Source organism: Lycorma delicatula, chromosome 7 (assembly GCF_047948215.1).
Source record: "Lycorma delicatula isolate Av1 chromosome 7, ASM4794821v1, whole genome shotgun sequence".
NCBI lineage: Eukaryota > Metazoa > Arthropoda > Insecta > Hemiptera > Fulgoridae > Lycorma > Lycorma delicatula.
The window spans coordinates 107,361,156-107,377,707 of record NC_134461.1 but is presented as its reverse complement, the minus strand read 5'-3'; the positions used below and the strand labels follow the sequence as shown (position 1 = coordinate 107,377,707).

The following is a 16,552-nucleotide window of genomic DNA, read 5'->3' as shown; positions in this document are numbered from 1 at the left end:
CCAGGTAACGGTTAGTTTTGATCATGAAAGATTTTTGAATTATTTTTATTATTATGGAGAAGGGAGGGAAGTATTACAAACAAAAACAGAAATAAAACAGTAATAGTGTTCTATTTTATGAAGTAAAACATTTCGGAATACGAAAAAGAAGATTACAAAGAAGAAGGATGGGAGACCGTGATGAAGCAAATGTAATCTGGGTTACATTACGTTGTAAAATTCATCTATTTCTATAATAGAACACTAACTAAAACAACCGTAGTTATAGCAAGCAACGTTCTTTCATAACCGTTATGTACATAAAAAAAAAGGTTTCTCCATACTATTTATTATCAATCTATTTATTTTTATATGTTTGATTTAAAAAATAAATTACAAGGATGAAATGTTTATAAATAAATTTAAGATTAATTAAAAATTAGTGATTATAAATTAATTAATTATATAAGGTGACCCACGAAGAAATTTTCAGGACATTTTCTACTGGTGAAAATATGGAAAAAATTCACATAAACATAGGTCGGGAAACGCTTCTCTTATAATAAAAAGAAGGCCCTACTGTAATTTTTGGGACTCAAATTAAGAAGTAAAGTTGGTGATTTCTAATGTAATTTGAACTTGAAAATAGGATAAAATAGGTCCGAAAAGTGTAACGCCAATAGTTTTTAAAATATCCGACGTAAAACACAAAATTCGTTGTCAAAAACAAGTTTTTCTTTAGGTTTGTAATACATCCCAACCCTGAAGGGGAAGACACCCGCCTAGTGACATTTCGGTCGCCACATTCCCCCCCCCCCCCCCCGCCGCTCACGTTCCTTGCATGGTGGGCTTTAACGGGAGTCGTCTATCGCCCTTCAACTTTTCTCATAGTAATAAGCCTGGCCTCGTTGGGATGCCACCGATGAAAATGCCTCGGTAGACATTTGCATCGGTGATTAAATAACTCAGCTTTTTGCCTTTGCTGTAGGCCTCGTCCGGACATCTTGAATGTCCAAGTTTGTAATACAGTAGCTTTGTTAAATGATTAATAAATGCGGATGATTTAATAAAACTCGTAGAGAGAATTTAATTCTGGGAAAATTAATATATATATAAATCCAATAAAATTATAATTCATAATTTTCAAAAATCGGTTTGTATTGAAGCAAAACAGATGAAAAATTGGTACAAAATCGTATTATTCTTTATTTTCGTAATAAAACATTATTCTTAATGTAACAAAAAACATAAAATATATGAAATGATAAATGGTAACAGAATAACAAACCTCAGTTAAATAATTGTTCGAAATTCCCTCCTTCACAAGGTACACAGCATTCTGTCCGGTGTAAAATATTTCCTATCATCTCAGCATCATTTCGTATAAATTCAGTAGCATTTCGTATTTTAATGAGTGACTCTTCTTTAGTATTAACTTTTTTCGTGTATTTTATAGTTTTCATATGACCCTTAATGAAATAATTTAGTGGCGTTAAGTGAGGTGATCGTGGTATCCAATCGGTTCACCACGTCCAATCCAGTTTAAGAAATTAGGATTCAAGTGATTTCTAGCTACTAAAGAAAAATTAATTAATCTTTCGCATTTAACAAAGCTATTGTACTGCAGACATAAAAAAAACTTGTTTTTCGACACCGAAATTTTGTTTTACGTCGGATATCTTAAAAACTATTGAAGTTACAGTTCTGGGACCTATCTTATCTTATTTCCCAGCTCAAATTACATATGAAACCACCAAAATTACTCCTTAATTTTGGTCCAAAAATTACACTAGGCTTTTTTTTATTAGAAGAACTAAAATCCGGGCGAAATATTTCGCTAGCCGTAACTCGAAATCAAAGCTTGTCCTGACCTATGTTTATATGAACTTTTTTCATTATTTTCATCAGCAGAACATGTCCTGAAAGTGTTTCTCCCTTTCTTCGTGGTAAACATTTATTTTATTGATTTATTATTACAATGTATATCCTTCTAGAACAAACAAATTGAATTTCACGGCCAATTTTTTTTTTGTTGATCGTCATATTATTCACTTCATACTACATGTTTCTTTTTTTAATAATAAAACTAGTATAATGACCTTTACGAATCGAAGATCCGTGGTATAATATTGTACTTATGACTTTCTAAGTGTAACCCTCGATTTTTATCGTTAAATTCGATTTTACCAATCGAATTTACTTCTGTTATAATCTCTTGTAAAGTAATACTTTTAATTTTTTTTTTAAAGTGATGGGAATTTAAAAAAATTCTTTCATCTTCAGTACTTTCACTTACATAAGAGCATTTACTATTAAAACAAGCTGTAGTATATTTTCGTTTAAATTTTATTTCAAATACAATATCAAGTTTTTGTACGCTACCTATTACTATCAAGTACTAGCGGAACGATTCGTAAAGATACATTAAAAAAATGAATAAAATGACATATTCGAGTCCCGCGGTTCATCAAATGGAAAAAAAATGTTGTCTAACAAAATTCGAGGTATTTTTTTAAAGTATTCTTTATTACAAATTTAATTGAATTGAAATATAATGTTTTCACGCTTATTTATTTATTTTTTTCCATTTTTATATCACTGTTAGGTTAGGTCATGTTTAGAACTGTAAACGTAGTTCGTTGACTTCGTGCCTCTTACCGACGAAGTTCTAACAACTCCGTGATTTCAAAGTAATTAACATGCAAACATTTATTACAGTGTTTTAGGTTTTCAAAATAAGCGCTGTTGATTATTTAATAAAAAATAAGTTTTATCTTTTAGTGTTTAATCATTAGAATGTCACGTAAAAAAAGAAATACGCAAAAATACTGTAGTATAAAACTCGTGTACATTGATGAACGAATATGTTTTGATTATTTATATATATATATATAAAATTACCCTTTTCCCTTCTTCCTAATAAGAAGACCGATGTAATTTATGGCCCTCCTGTTCTTTGTAGAATGGTCCCCATTATTTTTAGTCTGTAATTGACCCTACTGAAAATTATTAATTTAATATTTATCAATTATCAGGAGAGTAAGAGAAAGATAAAAGATCGCCCAATTTATCGTTTTTTAAGCTTTCATTACACCATATACAAAACTTGGTCTTGATAAATTATAAGACCCATAAATTATTGTGGTTTTTGTTTTAGGAATATTTAGCGTAAATTGGATCAATACGTTTCATTTATACGTCTATATCCTGTTATTCTCCAATTAAATATTTGGTGAATTTTTTTTATACTAAAAGAGTGAAGCATAAAATATTTTAAATGCGTATCGGCATGACTAAACTGAGGTTAAAAAACTCCTTCATGTTGTCTTTCACAGCGTTTTGCTTCAGGAGTTACAACTATTATTTTTGTATAATAAATAGTGCAAAAAAATACATCTTCAACTTAACCCATTGTTTTTTAGTTTTACTAATATATATATATTCACACATATACCATTGTGATGAGTAAATCAAGATAGCGGAATATTAGATCAGCATAGAATATTATTATAAAAGGAATTATTACTTTTATTGTTTTTTTCTTCATTGTATTCACTTTCTACTTTTTTCCGTTTTTTAAATATGTAGCAATAATTTTTATTACTAGCAAAAGAATTACATTTTTAAAACACACACACACACACACACACACACACACACACACACACACACACACACACACATATATATATATACTACTACTATTACATATACCTTTGACTACTTTTAAATAATAGAATTTTGAATAACATTAAAATTTTTGTTTTGTAAGAAATTCAATTATTTGGTTTTAATTTAAAAAAATATTAATTACCTTATTTTCTATAATAATTTTTATTGCTTTGTAGTTTTTATCTTATATAATATTAATAAAAAAAAGAAGAGGCAAATTCTACGTAATAATTTTCTTAATACAGTGAGCGGCAGAAATAACTCCCCAGTTTGAAGGGCTAATAAAAAAATACGTAATAGATTTTAGTCAAACTTTTATTATACCATAAGAAGAATTATCATTGCCATTTATTGTATATCTAAATGATTAAAGATTTAGTTACTTATAAATAATATCATTTAAATGGCGACCGTCATTGTCTATACACGACTGAAGCCTCACTCGGAAATTGTGCATTACTCTCGTCGACATCTCTTGTGGAATTTCCGCGATTTCGTGTCGGATAGCAGCTTTGAGTTCGTCGGTTGTCCTCGGTTTGTTTTTGTAGACTTTACTCTTTAAGTAGCCCCATAGAAAGAAGTCACAAGCAGCAAGATCAGGTGAACGAGCTGGCCACGGCATGTTACCTCGCAGTGAGATTAAACGTGCTGAAAACATTTGTCTTAGGACTTCCATAGATTGTCTTGCTCTGTGAGCGGTTGCACCATCCTGTTGATACCATACAACACGATTTCCAATTTCATTCGGTTTCGGCTTCAGGAAGTTGTTTAGCATGTGTACATAACGTTGAGACGTAACTGTAACTGTTCGCCCTTCCTCCTCAAAAAAATACGGGCCTATGATTCCAAAGTCTGCTACAGCACACCAAACTGCAACATGTTGGCTATGGAGAGGTCGCTCATGCAGTTGTCTAGGATTATTTTCTGCCCGATAACGAAAATTTTGCTTATTGATATAACCTGATAAATGAAAATGTGCTTCGTCAGATGAGAGTACGACTGCATTGTTTGGAACATTTAAAGGATAGCGTGACAAGATGCAATACGACTGGCCCGATCACGTTCACTAAGTTCCTGCACAACCATTATTTTATACGGGTGGAAGTGCAGGTCTTGGTGTAAAATGCTTCTCGCTGTTCGATCAGATATTCCCAAGGTGGCAGCGTGCCTACGGGCTGGACGCCTTGGAGATCGTGTAACTGCTTGCTGGAGTAGTTGAACGTTCTGTGGCGTTCGAACGCTGCTAGGTCTACCTGGCGGTGGTTTTTTCATAGCCGAACTCGTAACTCTAAAATTTCTAACCCGTGTTAGAATGGTTTTCCTGTCAGGGATTGCACCGTGTCGACTTATCCCGAAGTGTGTACGAAATAATCGCTGCGTACTGATTACAGAATCACCATTTTTAAAATAAGTTTCGATGACGAACAGACGATATTCACCGCTCCACGCCATGTTAGCGACTGAAAATTGCAACACCAGACCATGGAAACAGTCCGGACCCGCCTACTACCACTAGCGCTGAGCTACGACGGTGGCAAATTCGGGAGTTATTTCTGCCGCTCTCTGTATTATGTATTTATTTTTTTATTTCTAATTTAATATTTTTTTGCTTGCTCGGCAATACATCGTCTAATCGCGCAAATTGCAGATAAAAATTCAAAAAAATTCTTCATGGTTTACTAAGCCAATTAAAAACAAATTTTAATCGGTCATAATACGAACCAATCATGAACAAATGCTCTATCATATTTTATGAGATGTGAATCCAGTGGGTATTTTGAAAAATAACGTAATAGCTCATGATAGATTATTTAACTCCTCCCAGTTTTGAAACTTCAGCTAAGTTCTATTTATTATGAATTTAATGATTAAAATTAAAAAATATGGTGTTGACACCACATGACTTGCTTGTACCCCTATTAAATTTCATATACACATTTTTAAAAGTACATAAAATGTTTATTTCATTAATAAGTTGTGATTTTTTTTTTTATTGTTATTATTGAATTATTATTTATTGTAAAACTTTTTTTACAGAGGTTAATAATTATAAATCAATATATTTAAATTAAAAAAAAAAGTCTGATTCGAACCGATCTGCCTTCCTCTTATAATATCCAAATACTTTATTAATTAACATTTTATTTCGCTATAACTCTGGAACCAATGAAAATATGTACTATTTATGCAGTATCGTTGAAAAGCTCTCAATGAAGGCTTATTACTACAGAACAAAAAGTCCAAAATTCAAATATTTGGTATTTTGGGCTTTTTTTAACACTTTTGGTTCAGTCGATAGCAATCAAAAGGGAAGGTTCACAACTAGATGATACAACGTCCTAAATCCAAAATTTCAACATCCTACGACTAATCGTTTTTGAGTCCTATTCCTTATTCGTTTCGACTAATGGATTCAGGATTTTTCGCGATCCCAGTACTTCATACAAGGAAGAACTTCTAACTACCGTTTAGATAATTCTTCAGAGAATGAATGAGGATGATATGTATGAGTATAAATGAAGTGTAGTCTTGTACATTCTCAGTTCGACCATTCCTGAGATGTGTGGTTAATTGAAACCCAACCACCAAAGAACACCGGTATCCACGATCTAGTATTCAAATCCGTGTAAAAATAACAGGCTTTAGCAGGACTTGAACGCTGGAACTCTCGACTTCCAAATCAACTGATTTGGAACCCTCATGTCGGCTGGATGTGGGCTGTGTAACGAATGGTGCTCACAATGAACACATAGGAAAAACTGTTTGAGTTTTTCTTTCATTTCATGTATAATTTGTCAATGAAAGTAAAATTTAATAAATATTACGTAACTTTAAAACCCCGATATTCATTTTGAAATACACGGTGTGTGTGTGTGTGTGTTTGTGTTTGTGTGTGTGTGTGTGTGTGTGTGTGTGTGTGTGTGTGTGTGTGGGTGTGTGTGTGTGTGTGTGTGTGTGGTTATATTTCATTGCATACTTACTGTATATACGTGTTATTTCCCATGATTTCTTAATTTAACTTTTTTCTAGTGTTCACTTATCTTCGTTTATTTAATTTTGTGTTTGATGGCATCTCTTTTCAGCCCCGAATTGATAAAAAATTTGATCTCTTTTCATTTAATTTGTTAACGTAATCTCTGTTAAAAGTTTTTTATGCTCTGTTTTGTTGTTTATGTCTTGTTTGATTGCTCAACGTATGTTTAATCCGAAGTAAAACGTTTAGCTGATACCGTCATTTGTTCGGCGACGACTGCAAAATAAATCTTGAGTCCGGAGACAGATTAAGGATTATTTAGTTGGTAGTGTATTTTTATTTTCCTAATGTTCAAAATGTCGACGAGTTTAAAGAAAGGAAAGAAAGATTAAAAGACTTCACGATTTTTACACGACGTTTTTAATACCGGATATTTCTTTTAGTTTTATGCATTAATTTATCAAATTAATCAATGTTTTTTTTTTTTTTTTTTTTTTTTTTTTTTTAATATTTAGTCTTATGGAATTAATCCATTTTTTTACCAACAAAATTCGTGAGATATTAATTGTATTTTCCTGTACATGTTATACTTATTTAAATAATTTTAGAAAGTAATAATAAACAACAGCCGTTACCACAATTATGTTGATGAGTGCTACTAAAATTTGTAATATACAAAAAAAATGCAACTGGAAGAATAAAATTAAACTTAATATTCAAAACCGTAAAACAGTTAGTTCATTATATAGGCTAATTCATAATTACACTTTATTATTATTATATTTTTTTATTCCAATACCAATTAAATCAGCAATAAAACATGTATATTACTTAGAATTAAAGTTTTGTTTAGAAATATGATATCAATTTATCAATAAATAAAAATATATTGCGTTGTTAATTTTAAAAACTTGATAATAGTAAACTATTATAACTATGTGTTTTGAAGGCTGTGGAATGTTGAAATTAGACACTGCTAAAAAAAAAAGTATATATATATCTTCTTTACATACAAAAATGAATGTTTATGTCCCGTATACGTTCCTATACCATTAATTCAATTGCGATGAAATTTCGGTCAGTTGTGCGCACGCCCGCAAAGGTTTCTGAATTAGTTTGGACCCGCTAGGTGGCGCTGGCGCCGAGATATTTCGAAATATTGTATTTATGATCCGATGTGGCTCATATGTATCTAAAACAGCAAAATATTGGTCGACACACAATTAATAATATGTAACCATATAGCGCGGGCAAAGTCGGGACGGGGATGCTAGTAAAATATATATATATATATATAATTTGTGAGTAAATATGTGGAATTCGATTTTTTTAAATTTACAGATCCATTTCGCAAATGAATCATTTTTCTTTTATACGAATATATGTATGTATATATATATATATATATATATATATATGTGTGTGTGTGTGTGTGTGTGTGTGTGTGTGTGTGTGTGTGTGTGTGTGTGTGTGTGTGTGTGTGTATTATATCTTTTTTTTTAATTTAAAGATAGTAATATAATAGGATATGCTTTATTAAATAGAGAAATACTGTGTAACTAATAAAATTCTCTTATAATTTTAAAAATTTTTCTGTAAAGTACTTATTTTTTTTTTTAATTTTATTACAAAATGTTGGATTATTTTCTTTTTAGTAACTAGATTCTTTCAATAATCCTATTTCGCCTAATTTTTTGAATATAAGCAACTTAAATTATTTGTTTAATGAAACTTTTCATTGCTAATATGGTCTCATCATAAGTTATCGTAAAATTAAAAAAAAAAATATTTTTTGTATTCTATAATTATTGTTTAAAGATTTATTTAATCACGTAATTTTTGCTTAGTTTACGTTAATTTTGTTATAAGGATTCAGAATTAATGTACCTATGAAAAAAAATTCCAATTTAAATTTTTTTTTAAATTGTTAGCATAAAAAATAAATTTTAATGAGTTTTTTTTACTTTAAACAACTTTTCCGGTATAAATTTTCTGGATTTTGTTATTTATGATATGATTTTTTTTTCAGAAAAGAAATCTCTAAATCCATTTAGGCTTCGAAATATAATACAATTAAACAGATTTTAGATGGTTAAAAAAAAAATACTCTTTTGAATATCATTTAGACATATTTAAATAATTAAATGGACACAATTCTATTTTATGTAATGTTATTTAAAATAACTATATTCAGTTCATATTTTTATATTCGATAGGGTTTTGGCATAAATTTATTCTTTCAATAGGTTAAAACCACGTTATTCCATATTTAACCCTTGTGTTTAAACATGATTTTGTCACTAATTTGAAATTTTAGACTGCACGACTTGTACCGTGTAATTAATTTTGTAATCCACTTGGAAATCCTTGACCGTTTTTCAATAAATGATTAGAGTTAATTATTTTACCTATAGAAAAATAATGGATGGTAACCTCCAATAAGGGGTACCTTTTTTCCTGTTTAGCCTCCGGAACCACCGTCAGAAGTACTTCAGAAGATGAATGAGGATGATATGTATGAGTGTAAATGAAGTGTAGTCTTGTACAGTCTCAGTTCGACCGTTCCTGAGATGTGTGGTTAATTGAAACCCAACCACCAAAGAACACCGGTATCCACGATCTAGTATTCAAATCCGTATAAAAGTAACTGCCTTTACTAGGATTTGAACCTTAGAACTGTTGACTTCAAAATCAGCTGATTTGCGAAGACGAGTTCACCATTAGACCAACTCGGTGGGTTACTGTAGGGGGTACTTATTTCCACAAGATTATATAATAAATTTTTACTTTTATTATTTTACTTCTAGTTTATATTATTGTTTGATTGTATTTTAAGAATTTATAACTGTAAATAATTTTATCTTCACTTGTAATCTATTTATATTTTTTGGAATAAAGATTAATATTATTATTATTATTTTCAATTTTTTTTCTTAAATTATAGAAATAGCTTGATGGTCTGATGGATTTTTAATGTAGTTTTTCTTCATCTAAAATGACTGTTCCATTAATTTCCTTCTTTTAAAAATTATAAAAATTTGATTAGAACGACACTAAACTACTACGTAATATTTCCCATTTACGGCTGTGTCGTAGCTTTACCAAAGCCACATGCATTCATGTGCTACGGGTCTGCTTATGACCTTACATCTCTTCACAGAAAGTTGTACCGTAATTATTTTTGTGCATTGTATTTCAGTTAAGTACACTTCAGGCGCTTGTATTTTACATTCTTCACATTGTATCATTTCAGTTATTTATAAATTTTATTTGTTTTCTAAAAGTGCATTACACGTGTTAGTTTCTACTTGATTCTTAGCCAAAAACAAATTCCAGGTGATGATCGAGTTAAAAAGGAGGTTACAAACGGCCAACCTTCGCGGAGTATGTAATCTATATCCATTCTGATTACGTTTCGTGAAAGGTCGGTTGAAGACAATTTGGCCGATCGAGTGAGCAACCTTGTTGTGAGTAGTGTTAATATTAAAGTTACTAACTGTATTACAATGGAAATCGTCTACACGAGAGAAAACAAATTATAAATTTAAAAAACTACACTTCGCCCTTTTGGTATTAAATACGTAGTAAAATACGTGGTATTAAATACATATATATACGTAGGTTTCTCATCTAATCTAGTAATGAATCATTATACCCTCCATCCATGGATAATACAATGTACCAACCGGTTCGGCACGTCTTGTCTCTGTACGTTTTATGGCGTTACGAAGCAATATTGGCGGTATGTTAGATACAAAAGACAAACTGTTTAAATATTTTCAAAGTTATTAAAAGTGGCTTTTAGATTATTTGTAATATTCTTTAATCATTTCGGTCGGGAATTTTTACGCTCCCGCCTCAGTTTAAATATATATAATTGTTTGTGCATTTTTTTTTATTTTTTAAGACAAACCTCAATTACCATTATAAACAATCTACTTTCTTACAATTAATAGTACTTTTTTGTTAATCATTGATTTTATTCTCTTTTTTACGATTTTTCAAGAAATGAATTTTTTTAAATCTTATTTTGTTTCCAAGATTTCCTTTATAGTTTATTCTAATATTTTATGTGTATACTAGTATTCCTAACGCGACTTTACCCGCACTATATGGTTACTCGCGTTTCCCGTCACGGTAAATTTCCTTTTTTTATTTTACGTGTTTTAGTCAGTTAACTGGTGGCAGGTACAGCCACTCGCGTCGCAACGGCTGTGTTGGTTGAGCTGTAGCGATGGTGCTGTACACCATCGCACCCATTAAAAAATCGAAATTCAAAACACCCCGAAAATGGTTTTTAGATATTTATCTGTTGCAAGCCCCAATCTAATGAATATCTCGTTTTATTATAGTCGGAATTGGGGAAAATTTGCAATCATTGTTAAAATCTTTTTTAATTTTCTTCATCACTTTCAAGGTCGAATTTCAAAAAACCTAAAAAATGGTTTTCAAATATTCAGATGAAGATTACACACATGAAAAATTCAAGTTGATATCTTCATTTTTTACCGAGAAATTCAAAAAATAACCGGGTTTAAAAAAAATTGTAAATCCATTTTACTCCTTTAAATTCGTAATTTCAAATAATCTTGAAATTATTCTTTAGATATTCACATGAAGATTACACACTCCAAGAATCAAGTTGATATCTTCATTTTTTACCGAGAAATTAAAAATAATAATAAATTTCATTGTTACTCCATTTTAACCCTTTAAACTTGAAATCTCAGAAAATCCTTTCTTAGTGTGCACTTACATCGTAAGAAGAAATTGTATACAAATTTTCATCAATTTATCTTCAGTAGTTTTTGTTGGGCATTGATGAGTACAGGTGTGTGTGTGTGTGTGTGTGTGTGTGTGTGTGTGTGTGTGTGTGTGTGTGTGTGTGTGTGTGTGTGTGTGTGTGTGTGTGTGTGTGTGTGTGTGTGTGTGTGTGTGTGTGTGTGTGTGTGTGTGTGTGTGTGTGTGTATTCTTTCTTTTGCTTTACTATGCGGTCATGGTTTTTTAAAGGAGAATACTTCAGAATTTTACATCACTTTTAACTTATCACTTAAGAGAAAGTTTTTCAAGTTAATAACATTTTACACTTAAGCCTGGCCAAATAACGTTGTTTATTAATAAATTCTAGCAATCTTCTATAATTTTTAAAGAGATTAAAAAAATAGGGTAAGAGATAATGATGAAGTATTTTGTTTGTAGATTGCAAAAGAACCTTTAGATAAAAATATTCTATCATACTTTAAATTAAAACTTTTTTGATTACGTTATATATTCTTGTATGTTATGTGGTATTCCATCGTAGTTTTTAACTAACACAAACAACTGACGATGTTTTGGGTAATGATGTCGCCGAAATTGAAAATTTTTGAAATATTTGAAGTCAGATTTTTTTCTTTCAATTCAATTTCTATTGCGTTTTTTCGCACATCCCTTGTATAGGTAATTTATTTTTGTTTTACAACTCTATACTACGTTAAGTTATAATTTATTTTTCACATTCGTTAGCTTTTAAAATTTTCTTGTTAGTGGGAGTCCTTTTACAGTTCCTACATATAGTCATCTCCGTGCAATTAGACGTTTTCTTTCATTAGACTTCTTTGCAAATCTAATCCGTGCATTGCACTACAGAAGGGTTCTTGAATATATTTTCTTCATTACTGGTTATGTGGTTACGAATGATATTAGTTTTGTGTAATATATTTTGAGAAGTCTTTTTTTATTTATTTACTTAAGGATTTATTTCATAATTTTATTAAAATATTACTCGGTTTGAAACGATACAAAATTTAATTCCTTGTTTTTTTCAGGCAATAGTACTTGATAAATATTCTATTTTAGTTATTATTGCTGCTATAAAAAAAAAAATCGTTTTCTTCAAAAAAAAAGTATTCCTTAAAATAAATAAGAAATTATAACAACGCTTGTCGTATTTATTAAAGTAGAAATCGTTAAATAATAATCTGTTTGTTCGAAAACGTTAGTAATTTTTAATTAGATATTTAAAATATTAAAGACATCAATTACTCAGCTATTATTAAAATAGTTTTTTTAACATTTAAGATACATATTAATGAAAAAAGTACGCAAAATATAATTACTACAGAACATAATTATTGTTTTAATTACATAAAAAATTGTTAACCTTTTGTATCTTTTAATAATGTTAACCATTAGATTTTACTTAATGTTATAAATATTAGCAAATAATATTCATAATTAAACAGTCGCTTCTAAGCTATTTAAAAACAAATTAATACGTAACTAAAATTAAATACGCATCTCAAATCGGTAAACAGTTATCGTCAGTAGATGCAGCGGGCTTAAGAATGATCAAATAAAAAAGATTCTAAAATTAATAAAAGAAAAATTAATACATAATAATTTATTCATAAATAACAAATAGTCAAAAATTCTATAAAAACGAAAATTATAAATAAAAAGTTAAAAATTGTTTATTTATAACAAAAAGTACATATTAGTGCATAAATGGTTATAATTAAATAACTAATTGGAAAACGATTTTTCTTATGGTTTTTTTTTAAATTTAATTTTTTCCCCCTTTTTTTTATTAATGACGAATTGTATATATTGTTTACATATACGAAACAGTAAAAGCAACTGTATAATCTAGGTTAAAAAAAGAAAAGGAAGAAATATCTAGACTAGACAAGACAAGAATGGTTTGCAAATCAGTACAAAATTAATGCACTTAGACTAATTTGCATTTTTCAAGTAGAAGCTGTTGTGGAAGTCGAGGCGAGTCCAAGGACCGGAACATTTACTGTTGTGTAATTATCTTTGAAAAGATGAAATTCAGAAGGTATAGAACTGGAACAATCTTTTTTAAACTTCCGTCTGCGACATCATCATCATCATCTTCATCGCTACAAAAACACACTTACGTCCGAGGAATAAACAACTTGCATTAAGGCTCGCGCTACGAACACGCGGGAAACAATAAGCATTGTATATTGTACTATAATCGATCTTTTTAGATATAGTCGACGTGGTCATTTGTTGTACCCGTGAAATTGTCCTATTATTCGTCTGTCATTGTAAATAGATAAATTTATCCACAAACAAAACAAATTGAATCAAAATTGTTGTTGCTAGGTAGTTGTTGTACACTCAACGTTTATTATAAGTTATAATTGAATTATTGTTGTTGCAGTAATGTAAATTTGTATTATTATTTTCCAACGTCCTGTTAATATACAATGAAAATTTTAACCGATTTGATTTTTAAATTCATTTAAAAAATCTTCTATTTTAATGACCCATTTTATAAATGAAACGGTCAATTAACCGGTGTTCCTCCGACTAACCCAGAAGTGTGTAATGGTATAATATACGGGTAATTATTCGATGTTTTTTTATTTAATACACGTTATTTCCATGAGGGTTGTTTTTAACCCTTCTAGTACCGAAGAGATATTCCAGTTAATATTCGGCCGTAATCCATTCGATTGTAATTAACGGTTCCCGTCCAGTATTTTATGAATATTACTAGCTACATATATATACTTACTAAAGACTTAACTACTTAAGAACCAAGATTGAATCAAAAAAATCTGTACTATATATCAGAAGACTCCTGGAATATCGTTCGAATCAATTATTAACTAGAATTCAAGAAACACATATTTATTAAAAACAAATGTATTTATATTACACAGTGAACCGTTTATACAGTCTCCACTTCATTATTACACAAGTTTTCACAGATTTTTTAACTACATTAAAACCGCAGAAAGAGTTAAACAAAAAAAAATTCCATGTTAATTACTTTAATGTGATATATCCTATTCTCTAAAATAAAAGTATCCCGAATTTTTTGGTTAGAGATAAAAATTCAGTAAAATCACCTAAAACCTAAACTTACGATCGAAAGTGTTAATCGATAGTATTTAAATCAATAATCAGTTCGGAATATATATATATATATATATGTAAATATATATATATAGCATTATAATAATATATTAGCATTATAATATATAAATAGCATTTCCATCGCGGCTTCGCTCGCACTTTATGATTACTTGCGTCTACCGTCGCGGTCAGGGGATGTTTAGCCATATGTGCAGCTGGAGTATGCTTGTAATGGCGTTGGTGATACGCTCCTTCAGATGATTTATGTTTTGAATCCTTTCCTGATACATCATGACCAAAAAAAAGTTTATTTTTCCTACTTATAGAAACTTATGGTGTTACATGTTCCTCAGCAATTAAAGGACACGCATCGAAATTTTTTTCAAAACAACGGTTGTTATGTAGAGCATATTATATAAATAAAAGTGGTTTTCATAAAAAAAAATTTTTATTTTTCCATCTACCGAAACTTAGGGGATACTCTGCAGTTAAAATGTTCGTTTTCTATAGAAACAGGAAGGAATTCGGTTAGCAATTATACCGTCTTCAAAATTATGAGATAATATCTGAAATAGTTCATGATTACAACACAAAAAAAAATACGTAATTCTTTTTAACTGTGAGCTTTTTAATTTCTTGAGACCTCATTACTTTATGTGCTTCTAAGCCTTACAAAACGGATTTTGATGACCCATGGATGAATTGGAGCCGCGTGTAAGCCATTCTCGTTATATATCTATAAGTCGTATCTATAATTTTACACCACCGATTGTCAATTAGGTAGATTTTATAAGAAAGCTACCTATTGTAATGGGTACCATGATTCGACTTCCAGAAAATTTCGACATATCTTCGCGTTTCACATCCCCCAGATCCCAAAATCACCGTCAGCTCAAATGTTTATATATATATTTTCACATTCTTGTGAACAAGATTACTGCCGTAATTTTGCATCAATCACTTTCAAATTGTTCCCTAAAAATAACTCGACCCAAAATCTCGATCGAGTTCGTTAACGGCCAAAATCGGACCAGGGAGATGGAAATGGGTTGGCTTTTTCGAAAAGACAAAATATCGCTATAACTTTCTTATTAAGTAAAATATCGAATTCATTTAAAGCTCCTACTATTCTTTGTATGAGGTCCGAAAACTTATATAAGTACAATTTTTTATATCATTAATCATTCGCCCAGGGAATAGAAAATATGGGGTTTTGAAGACAACAAAAAATCATACCTCACTTGATCGGCACAGTATCGAATCGGTTTAAGGTGGTCGTTAGTCCTCTAAACATTAAAACTTTTATATATAATAGTTTTTGATATGACCATCCCTTACGGCAAGGGATGACCAAAATGTTGCTGGAATTGTAAGATGGGGCTTGCGTATGCTAAACACGTGAAACATTTTTTCACATGCAACCATTGTCGTATTGAATAAATTTGATGTTTTTCTTAACTTTAAGGTGGAAATTGTTTTATCTCCTACTTAGCACCGGTGAAATCTACCTCCGCCTTTCTGCGTGCCGAAAGGGATTTTTTTATTTATTACTTTAATTTCTTTTTTATTAGCATTTTATTTACCTTATTTCTACTTTTATATAGTTCCATGAATAAAATAATGTGAAAATAAACTTTTTTCTCAATTTAACACGTAATGTCAGTTAATTAATTTTGTTTTATTCGAATAAATTATAAAAGTTTAGGTAATTTTTACCTCAACTTTTTAGGCTTTGTCTACAGACTACGTGAAAATTTTAACTGTACTAAAAAGACTTAGCTTTAATTTATTCTGAATAGTAGTATAAATGCACCTAAAACAAAAATGTATTAATTTTTATTTATTTATAAGTAGTTGCACATTTTAGCGGGCTACAGGTCATCATTTTCTCATAACGAAAATTTGCGTCTAGTCATTTAACTTCTCATGAGAACTTATTGTCCCATCAAATAATTATTCCTCCGTACATAATACGAAAAAAAAATCTGGTAAGCAGTCTTTTATCAAAATCAGCTCAAAATAAAAAATTGAATAAAGAATTTATATATTGATAT

The 16,552-nt window shown here is 30.0% G+C and overlaps 1 protein-coding gene across 1 annotated transcript in view; it reads left to right on the top strand.

The window, feature by feature from the left end:
- The window catches only part of LOC142327300 (uncharacterized), a 247,586-nt gene that overhangs the window by 170,097 nt on the left and 60,937 nt on the right, over nucleotides 1–16,552 (top strand). The gene's annotated exons all lie outside the window — the stretch shown is intronic.